Genomic DNA, 12,190 nt, shown 5'->3' on the forward strand with positions numbered 1-12,190 from the left:
AGCGTGGTTTGATCAAGTCAGTAATGTAATTTGTACATTAAAGCACGAGTGATTAAGTTTTATAACTTATTATTTGGCAATAAATTGCGGGTTTGCTATTTTTAGCTTATTTTAATTTTCACAAATCCACTTAGGCGATGAAAATACCCAGATGATATACCGTACACCGACACATAGTCTTCGAATCCTAGAGAATCCCATCAATAGAGGATTTAAGGTTATAAAACGATACACCTATGAAGTGTCTACCACTAAAACTAGAAGTATGTTTTTTTATGTTTATATCATGGGCTATCTAGTATACCCTAACGTTAGACCTACCCAAGTATCGTTCATATGGCTAACAACGTGGTTTGATCAAGTCAGTAATGTCATTTGTACTTTAAAGCATGAGTGATCAAGTTTTATGAATCCTGGAGCATCACATCAATACAGGATTTAAGGTTATAAAACCAACCTATGAAGTGTCTACCACTAAAACTAGAAGTATGTTTTTTTATGTTTATATCATTAGCTAACTAGTATACCCTAACATTAAACCTACCCAAGCATCGTCTTTCAGCATTCAAATTTTCATAAAAATTTAGCAATCAAATCAAACATGAGGCTTGAGTATGGCCCAGGCTTTCATCCCAAAATTATTTTTAACGCATCCCCTTAAAGTTCAAGAAATATTAAGAATCAGTTAAAGTCTAACATGTACCGTCTATACCAACTAAAGAGCTGAGCCCATCGACGCATCCCAAATTAGATGCTCTGATTTAAAACTCATTTTTATTTTAAGAATTCAAGAGTGATAATGATCGGTAGTTAATATCATTTCCTGTTCAATGCATAAATTTGAAAACAATGGACAAAATTTAAGATATTTTTATTTTTATTTATTTAATTTTTTTATTTTTAAACCATTTCTTTAATTTTATTTTTTGTTATTTATTAGTACATTTAAAACATCAATTCCCCATCCTCACACTTCAATTTCACATTGTCCTCAATGTGAGACAGGAAAAAAACAAAAATAAAATAAATAAAGAGAAATGGAACATACTCCCCTGGTAAATAGCAGTGAACTTATGTCAAGAATCATGTTCCGTGCCCTCCAATTCGAATACGAGCCTCAAACTCAAGTGCTCTTTAACAAGAAGTCACTCACAAACCAACGCGACACTCATCTAAAACAAGTGGCATCCCCACACTTGTTTATAATCATCTCATCAACCAACCATTGAACAACCTGCAAACAAGAAAAGAAGTAACTGGAGTATCAAAGAAACAAAACCAAAATTAAAACAAAATAAAATGAAACATATTACCAGGTTGCCTCTCGGGAAGCGCTAAGTTTATATACTAGTCTTCAGCCGGACTCACTCCTTATACCTCAATCAGGAGGCTTCTCCTTTATCCGCTTCCCATCAATACTCCTCAACACTCTCCTCTTACAATTGGTCGGGAAGAAACCAACTGTAGAACCCATGTAGGCCCGAAAGTCTGAATTAAGCCCGAGCCACCAATTATTGAATTCCCCAAAAAAATATTGAGTAAAATGAAATGGGGAAGACAAACTCTTCATCATACTATGATTCATGAGCTCAGATACCCTCTTTATTCTTTTAGCTAACGTTTTACACCTCAAAACGTCCCGCATGGAGATTGAGTACGGTTCATGTTTTGGTTTTTCACAATCAAAGTGCAATGGTGGAAAGGCTGAATCACAAACCATCACCAACCACCTCATAGCTCTCATCACAAGGCACCTTCTTAATCCCCACACTTGGCTCGTTATACAATAGATCCTCAAGCAACTTTAAATCGCCAAGTGGGTCAAACTCTCCCTCATATGTCATGGTAAAATCCATCAACTCTTCACCAAACTCACCCCTAAACTCGTATTCCCACGAGGGAACACATTCCTCTATCTGAATTTCCGTTCCAACGTCTTCAAACTCGTTAAAAAGTTGTGAATGACTCATAAAGCTTAGCCGAATTCCATCTAAAGTTTGTTGATTCGAAAATGGGGCACTTGATTCAGAGTCATGGATGATGCATAAAAAATCAAATATCACTCCATCTGGATATGGTACTTTTTCAATGAATTCACCGGATGAGTTTTCATAACCAAGAAGATTCCCCATTAAATAATACATTAAACGGATTTGAGGTTTCACGTTGTGTTTTCCTATGTAAGCCATAATCCTCTGCATTCTCAACTGACTCACAGTGTAACCTCGTTGTTCTTTATGGGGGTTTTCTTCAAATCCGGTCCTATAATAACTCTCCATGAATATCACTGCAAAGATAAAATTAAACAGAAAAGGATCACCGGTACCAGATAAAAATAGAATAAAATAACTAAAAATAATATTAAACTAAAACTACACTAATTAATATAAGTAATCTAATCTAAATATAAAAAAAACAAAAATACAATACGCAAGTCCTACGTAAATAATATATTTCTTTATCTTATTTATTTAAAACTAACATAACTAATTTAACTTAACTAAAGGTGAAACTTAACGGAACTAACGATAATAAGAAAAACGAATCACCTAGGTAAGATGACCTAACAGTAGTAAGATGACACGGGTGCTAACATGTGGTTGAAACAAGGGTTCTAAAGATGGGCTAACATAGGTGAGGTCGAGGAGGAAACTGGGTTTCTACAGTCAGTTTTACTTGAAAACCTTAACGGCGTCTAGATAGCTTTTAATTCATGGTTGTAAATCTATGTACCCTAATAACTCGTCACTTGGTCCACGTCTAAGTTACAGATCTCACTAAGGCTCGACCTAATTACAAACCTAAGAGAAAAGGGGTAATTCAATACTAAAAACAAAATAACTCAACTTACAAACTAATCTAGTCAACAGCTGGAAAACCGCATGTGGTCTCGCAACAACTAACCAAATCAACTAAACCAGCAAGATAAGCCGATACCTAAGGTTTTGGTCCAACTCAAAGGTGGTGAACCTACTGACTTTAATGATCCAAGAAGTACAAACCCTAATGGTATGCCTACCACAATCAATCAACACACAAAGTATTAACCAAAACATGAAATTAACACACGTACGAAACAATTTCATGCAATAATCAACCACACGGGGCACATGCAACCTAAAATATATCTAGGGCAGCGGGTGTACACGAAATAATATCACAAAATATGAACTTTACGATAGAAAAACAATCAACCACTAGTTAAGCACCCTAAACTAGTTTATTTAAATCTTTAAACATCAAACCTAGGTGATTCTAACCAATCTAGCCAACCATAATGAATAAACAGCAGATAATAATCATAATTAAGCTCAAAGTATTCATTACAAATTGACTGGAACTTGTTTCAAAGCCTAAAACTCAAAAACGAACTCACAAACGTTAAAACTAGTAAAACCGACAACCGGCGTGGCCATGTCATTTGACTGGTTTTTTTCGTTTTAATCGCTTATCTTCAAACGCGCATACCGACTTCATTCGAATCCCATTTGATTTCTTCTTCCTTAAACTCGTTTTTTCGCTCTCTTCAACCGTGGGACCTACAATAAACAGTAACATTTAATTTCATGCAAGAACAAGTTATATCCGTTAACGTTTAAGCGCAAAATAACATAAAAACTATTAGGAAAGCATGTGTGTTTTACACCACATCAATGACATTGCACAAGAATTTAAGTTTGAAGAGCATATTCAGTCTATCAATGAACCATTGGGATCGTCTGACCTGATTGGTCAACAAAGCTCAAGCACCACTGACAAAATTGCTCATATATCGTCTATGCAAGATTAATACTTACAAGACAAGGGCAAGGGGATTGCTCTTGAGGCTGAACCAATTGATGTACAATCCTTGCAACGTCGAGACTTTGAACTTGAACACGACTCGGTGGTGAAGGATGTGCGAATCCAAGAGCTTGAAGCAAGTAATACTGAGAAAGATACAAAGATATAGGAGCTTCAGGCTAATATGGGTGGCCTTACTGCACTATACTTAGACCTCCAACAAAAGCTAATTCAGAAGTTTCAAGATGAATTTAAAAGTGGTGATGATCGTAGTGAGAAGACAACTGGTGACAATCAAGGTAGTGGTTCCAATGTGCGTCTGACTTCCAATATTGATCCTTTCGAGCCACTGGAACAATATCTTGTTGGTTCTCCAAAAACAACCGAACAAATTTAGAGGATTCAAAAGAAGATTCTAATAATGAAGAACTCAAATCAAAATGTGGAGTCTTCTGATCACCCTAATAGATTCATTATTGAATTGGTAATGGATTCTCTGATAAATATGGTGATCGATCTGGTGTTATGTCGTGGGGATACGATATTGATAAATCCATGTGGTGGGTTAAAAGGAAGTCGGGAAAAACTGAGTATTATAAGAAGATGAAGGATTTTGGGTCATGGACAAAGGTTGACCTAAATGATTTAATCAACTCTCCTTTTCACAACCCCAACAATGATAAGAAGGCTATCGAGGAGTGTTTGTGTGTGTTATGGAGGCTAGAAGATGGAAATGAGGGTTTTAGGGTTTTAGAAAGGTTTAAGAGGTTTGTATACCCTTAAGCCCATGGACCTAAGGTCCATCACCATCCCTTATTCCATATTTTATTATCCAAGCTCACACTCTATTATTTTTATTTAACTTAGCTAAATAATAACACGCTATTTATAAAAACGACATTTCTTTATTTATTATTATCAAAAGTAGGATGTTACAAGTCACATCGGTTAGGAATGAGAACTAAGCCTTCTTTATAAAGAGGTGGATACCTTCCCCACTATAACGCGTTTTGGTCGCTTAATGGTAGTAGATGAAAGCAGAATTCCACAGTTAAGCGTGCTCAGGTGGGAGTATTATAAGGATGAGTGACCACCTGGGCAACCAGAAACAAATCCATAAGGCGATGGTGGTACGTACCGGCAGAAGCGGACTATATTATGGTCCGGTGGTGTCACACCCTCAAAATCCACTAACGGAGTTTTACCGTCAGAGGGGGTGAACTAACAGGATCGGAATCATTAGTTATAATCAAACACCATAAGTAAAGTTTTCAAACCACGAAACATTTAAGTGTAAATAAGTGCGGAAGCGTAAATTCATAAACCAAGTGTTGCGTCACGCATGACGACTTAAAACCCAATTAATAACAGTTTAAAAACAAGTTTGCAAAAACGATAGAGTTCAATGTAATGCATGTTCCTATACCGCGCGCCCGCCTCGGCTACCTGAGAATAACATACTAAAAGTGTCAACACGGGGTTGGTGAGTTCACAAGTTTATATAAATAAAGCATTTGCGTTTGCGTTTACGTTTTGCGTTTGCGTTACCAGATAATGTTAAATCAATTATATATCCATAGGTAGCTAACATATAAAACAAGTATTACTAAGTGTTCGACACCGAAGCTGCCTGTTTATCAATTGCCTTGCCACCATGTCTACCACGACCATGGAAAATGTGTTAGCCAAGATTACACCCACTCGACCTCCAGTCGAGTTTAGAATTGGGTGGGGTTTGTCGACCCAGTAGTACTACTCAACAATGACTCGCTATTATACAAATACTAAACGGTTCGATGTTATGAAGGACTTTAGTTGGTTCGTTTTCCACTTAGCCTTTACAAGTGATATATAACTAATAACAAAATCTAAAGCGTTTTGGAGTATGTTATCTCCCCCAAGTAAAAAAAAGCGTTTAAAAGAGTAAAAGGGGAACGTGAAACTCACTGTTTGCGAAGAATTCAAAAACAAGTCAACCAAGAGATGCGCGTCACTGAAAATCCTCACTAGCGTTCTAAAACAAGAATGAGATTTTCTAAGTGTTGGAACTATTATTGAGTCTCTAGACTCGGCACATAATACCTATGCATGAGATACGTTTCGTGTTTCGTTTGTGAATTGTGTGTGACTCAACAAACACATTGGTGATACGTTACATGTGTGAACAACTACTTATGTGTCTAGTATTAATATTGTACATTACTAGCAATTATTCCCCACAAGGGCAATTTAGTCAAAATCATGGCAATTATCTAACAACAAGTACGTTTCATGTAATTTCGTATAGTTTAGCAGCTAGTTTTATCAAGACAGATTTCTACTTGAAAGATTACTCTATTCAACAGATAACAACAGATCAATTAATTCATCAAAAATCTTCACAAAAGCACACATGAGTTAGGTTTCCAGAACTATTTTTATTATATTTTTATTCCACATAGTTTTCTCACAAAGACCAAAACATTACAGTAAACTCACAGCAGTCAAAATCATGCGCAACAGAATGATATTTGTTATTCCCATTAAATGATAATTTCAATTAATGCAAGACCAATTGGGTTAGGTTCTTAACTCAACATGTTAACTTTCATAAGTGGAACCAACCCATTTGGTCTTGTAGTTTATGAGATATGATAATTTCAAAACAGCCTAACAGCAGACCTCACAATTCAGACTTGCACTTCAGTTTTGTAAAATAATAAAAGTTACTTTTTACACGTCCAAAAATTACAAACTTGGACTTTATAGAAACTAGACTCAACCTAATACACTGTAGTGTTTATAATTTCGACCAATTACCGCATTAACATTCAATTACAGTCATCTAAACATAAACTTAACAATCTGTCCAGTACCGGTTTACATCAAAACTCAACATAACAACAATCTATGAACCATAATCCATGCATATAACACTCTAGACACAATATTTACCAACCATGCATATCAATCTCACATTACACACATAGTAGGGTTTTTCTTGAAAGTTTAAAATTAAAGAACAATGATTAACAAACAACAATAACACAACAAGTTATCAATTTCATTAGCAAATCATCATCAAGCATATAATCAAACCCTAACTCATCTAAATCATCAATTTCGTGAATTAGGGTTTTGATTAACCCATTCAATATCAAAATTAAACATATGGAATGCATAGAGTAGTTGTTAATACCTTCCTAGCACCTTAATTCTTCAACCAAAAGCTTGAAAATCCTTGTGTGTATGTGTGTGTAGTGTGACGGCAGCCAAGAAGAGAGGGAGGGGGGGGGCGATCGGGTTTGGGAGGGAGAGAGGAGGTTAGGATTTTTGTTATTAATTAATAATAATTATATTACACAATGGCCCCTCAACTTTTAGTTATTACTTTTCTAGCATAAAATAGCTTTTTGCATCTTGAGTTAATGTTCTACTCAATATTATCAAATAACACATAAGCCTAACATATAATTATCAATTACTTATTGTTTTGATGTTTGTCGTTTGTTCACCAATGGTTTGAGTCAACTCGTTTGCGTTTCAGTGCAATCCCGAAAGACTACATGTGTAGTGATTGTCAAGCGTCATTTAAAACCCTAGTTTAAATGAAATGAGATGTGCGTTATAGTTCTAGTGATCTTAAGTTTGAATTGACGGAGTTTGGATTAACGGAGTTAACCTAAAATTGACGAGTGTCACAGGTGGTAACTGGGCTATTATAGATGGTATCAGAGCCAGGGCCGGGCCGGTGATGCCAGGTCCTGCGAGGATGTTGGACCCCTAAGGGGGTGGATTATGACATGCCACATCGGTTGGGAAGGAGAACTAAGCCTTCTTTATAAGGAGGTGGATACCTTCCCCATCATAACGGGTTTTGGGTGCTTAATGGTAGTGGATGAGAGGAAAATTCCACAGTTAAGCGTGCTCAGGTGGGAGTACTATGAGGATGGGTGACCACCTGAGCAACCAAAAGCAAATCCGTGAGGTGATAGTGGTACGTCCCGGCCAAAGCAGACAATATTATGGTGCGGTGGTAGCTGGGCTGTTACACATTAGGCTTTACTACATTTGATAGGTACACTTGCTATCTAGTGGTCTAGTATTAGGATAGTCTGGATTTATAAATTTAAAACTAGAGTCTCTAGGTTAGGTTAAGTTTTTATAGACCACATTTAGCAACATAATAATGGACTTGGAGGAACACTTAATACACGCCACCCACACATTTTTACCACCATTAATAAAGGAATTATCGCATCCATCCATCCTTTGAAAATAAAGGAGATTAAGCTATTGTAAGTAGTCATTATCATCAAATATTAGTTATCCAAATTGGTTAGATTGTTTTAATTTGATCATGTTTGTATCTATTACTTTGTTGTACAATATTATGCTTAGTATTGACTAAACTTTCATATATCATTTGGTTTATAATTAATCTTAACTGAGTTTAATAATATTGGATAAACATGCGATTGTTTTATAAAAATAAAGGTTATGTTGTAATATCACTTGATGAGGAATGTTAAAACACTCTTAAAATATACACCAAGTACTGAGCTTGGCGATAAGCCGGTGAACTTCCACTCTTGTGGGGCACTAGTCAATAAAAATATGGACATTAATAGAGACACCAAGTGCCGAGCTTGACGATAAGTCGGGGGAATTGCCACTCTTGTGAGGCATTGGTTGATAAACTATAATCTTAAAAAGACACCAAGTACTGAGCTTAATGGTAAGCTGAGAAATTGTCATTCTTGTAAGGGCTTGGTTGAAAAATACATAATTCTGAATATGAACATGAACCAAATGAAATATTAGTAGTAATTGATCATCTTTAAAATGGTAATGTTGACATTGTTGTGAACACGAATTGTTGATGTTAATCCACTAACATTGGTTGATTACTTGTCAAGTGAGCGTGCAACATAACCTATTTTAAACAACTCTTGGATGGTTAACACATGAGTTCCATAATTTTTCAAGAGTTGTGCGGATTAACACTTGGTAATTCATGGTTGATCCTTTACAATTTAATTAATATTAATTTGTATTTTAAGTATCATACAAATGTTATTTTTACTAAAATATTAAGGACAATTCACTTAGTAATTTGATGGACTGTCTCGTCTTTAAAGTAAGTTATCTCATAAATACTTAATATAAACCACTTGCTTACATAAAATAATGTTTTAGTGGAGATCATGAAGTTATACATATATTATTATGGAATAACATGACTTAGAAATAAGGTGTTATTCTCACATTTAAGTACCAAACCAAGCTTATATCACATGTTTACCAATTAACTGTTAAACAAAATCAAGAGGATTTTTAACCAAGATAATGCTCTTATACCTTTGATCATCTCTTTAAAAATATAAAAACCCAAAAATATTTCCTTTAATTTATGTTGTTAAATTTCTTTTAAAAATTTGCTTATTAAACTAAAACTACTATGATGTATACTCTCGGTTAAAATAAATACAACGATATAGTATTAAAAATCAAACAAGTGTGTCCGTGAATCGATACTTGGTTTATACATATACTATACTACATATAGGATAGGTATACCTGCCTTTTTGTGTGTGGTTTAGTTAAGTTAAAAATCAATTTTATAAATTTAAAACTAGACATTTTATGAAACAAACCTTTTGAAAAACTAACGTACAACCACGCGTCACATCATTAGCCATTAATAATCCCAATTGAGAACAATTCATTTGGTGATCCCACCATTTATAATATTTTCTCATTGGACTTCCATTAAAAAGAAAATTAACGGCATTTATTTTTATCCAAAATTGAAACTAATGTTTTAGGGCTCTTTCGTTAAGAAAGAGGATACGAGTCGATTAATGTAAAACTTATGTCGAAACGGTCCTCCACAAAACTTTATTTTTGTTAATTGAAAGTTCAAACACCAGAATTAAAATACTCTTTCGTCGTTTGGAGCAATGTTTCAATGTAAATTCTACATGAATCAACTAATGGATTTTAACATAAGTTCAAACACCTTCTGATCAAAATCCCCAAAACATCTGTTTAAAATTCAGATAAATCTTAACGTCCTTTATTTTTTTTATTAGAAGTTCAATGAGAAACAAAAAATAATAATAAAAGATAGGACCACCAGAATAAATATTCTTAATTGAAATTATTATTAGCAAATGATAGAATTATGAGATTAATAAAATCAATTCATTAAATAGAAGAGATATTTATTGTTGCAATTCATTGAATTTAATTAGTTATCATAGTTTGATTAGTTATATTAGCCGGAAAAATGAGTATTATAATCTTATTAGTTCAATTCATATTTTTTTAATTAATCCGATATTTTTTACTAAAAAAAGGATCCAGTTATAATAGAGAGGCATGTAAGCGAGCAACAAGTTGCGCTGTCACCCCCTTAAAAATGGCAAAACAGATCTTATTGAAAAACAAAGTTATGGTTCTTCGGTGTCGATAAGCTACTATGCTCGACCCGTTGAACTCTTTTGAGAACTGTAACAGCTTCAGGGGTAAGGGACCCAAATGTATCAAAAACAAAAGAAATGAAGACGTGTTGGTTCTCAGCACATGTTTTCTAGTGCTTAACATTTTTCTTGATTTTGCCTTCACTACAACCTGCCTAACAACAAACCCGGTGTCTTTAAGCATGAAAATGGGGGGATACTTCAGTAAGGTCTACACAAGCGTGCTTCCGCTACCCATCCAAACACAAGAATGGCCACTGGTTGGAGAGTAGTCCTCCCTTCAAGTGGATCCGACAAGAAATTCACATGAACTTTTTTTTTTGCCGAGATCCCTGCTCATTTTAACACATCACAAAGGAATCTCTGACCAAATCATGTCTATATTTAACCTCCTGAAGCTCCTTGCAATGTACGCAAGTTCAACAAATTTATCCAAACAAAGTTTACGACAAACCATGCAAGGCTCATCAACTTGGAACAGTGGGATCGTTAAACGATATTTAAAAATGGCCTGGTACTCCACTATTGACATGTGCTGGACTAACAATTCGATGAGAGTGACAGTCAAGAAATATTGAGCATGAGGGGCCTGAAGATATCTAACACTGCTCTCTGGCGAGTGAATAAGCTAAACTTCTCACCCAAACTTTGGGCGATTATACTATAAAGGGCACTTGTCAAATCATCTTGGCTTTAGGGGTGGTGTCCTTATTAGCGAACTCACCAATATCAAGATCGGGTTGGGAACTATGCAACCAATCCAACGCACACCTATAATCTGAATCCAATTCATCAACAACACAATCCCGCAAAATGTGGTCCTATAACTTCCAAGAGTGTGCCCTCGATACTACGAAGGTATAGGTGGAAATATTCTCAGTTGAATATAAACCTAATCCCTTAAGACATATTGGGAGATAGGCTAGTCTCCATATAAAGTATATTTATTGCTGCAATTACACCAATATCATTTATTTATAAACATTTAAAATTTAAAATTAAATTAGTGGTCCATATTGTTTTTCTCACACTTCTCGAAATAATTTCACTTCTCACATGAAGCATTGTGCGTGCATCTATAATAAAAAGGGTTAACATTGTAGGAAGACAAGAAAGAATTTAAGTCACTGAGCTTGGAAAGTCACATGCAATTTTCCTCCATCTTTTATAATCATAACCTTTTCATGGTTTAATTTTTTTTTAAAGTCACTATATGATAATGAACATTTTTTTATCCTTAATATGAGTGTATAGCATTGTTATACTTTTTTTAAAAAAATGAGGTTTTTTTAACTGAGTTTTGCACATGGTGTTCTATATCTATATGTGGTGTTTTAATTTTGTAGGATACAACTTAAAGTCTTAAAGTTTTTTAATGGTAGTTTGTTAAGAGAAAAAAAAAAGTGGGATCACCATAAAAATATTATCAGTGGAGATTATTATTAGTTACTAAAAAAATGTGAGATTAATAGAATTCAATTCATTAAAGAGAAAATATATTTACTGTTTCAATTTGTTAAATAGAAAAGATATTTATTGTTGTAATTCATTAAATGATAAAGATATTTATTTTTGTAATTTGTTAAATATTTATAGTTTGATTATTTATATTAACTGAAAAAATTATTATTATAATTTTATTATTTTAATTCATTAAATAGTTTACATCATTTTATTTATTTTTAAATATTTAATATTTTAAATTATATTAGTGGTCTATATTATTTTTCTTATACTTCTCGCAATGAAGCATCGTGTGCATGTTTGTGTGTTAATAAAAGGGTTTATCGAGTCACATGCAATTTTCCTGCATATTTTATAATTGTAATTTTTTCGTCGCTAATATTTTAAAAAAATTCACTATATAAGAACGAACAATTTTTCATCCTTAATATGAGTAATAACAATATTGTTATACTTTAAAAGAATAAGGTTTTTTTATT

This window comes from Bidens hawaiensis, unplaced genomic scaffold, assembly GCF_021521415.1.
Source record: "Bidens hawaiensis isolate Kalapana, Puna unplaced genomic scaffold, B.hawaiensis_p1.1 tig00020791_1, whole genome shotgun sequence".
Lineage (NCBI taxonomy): Eukaryota > Viridiplantae > Streptophyta > Magnoliopsida > Asterales > Asteraceae > Bidens > Bidens hawaiensis.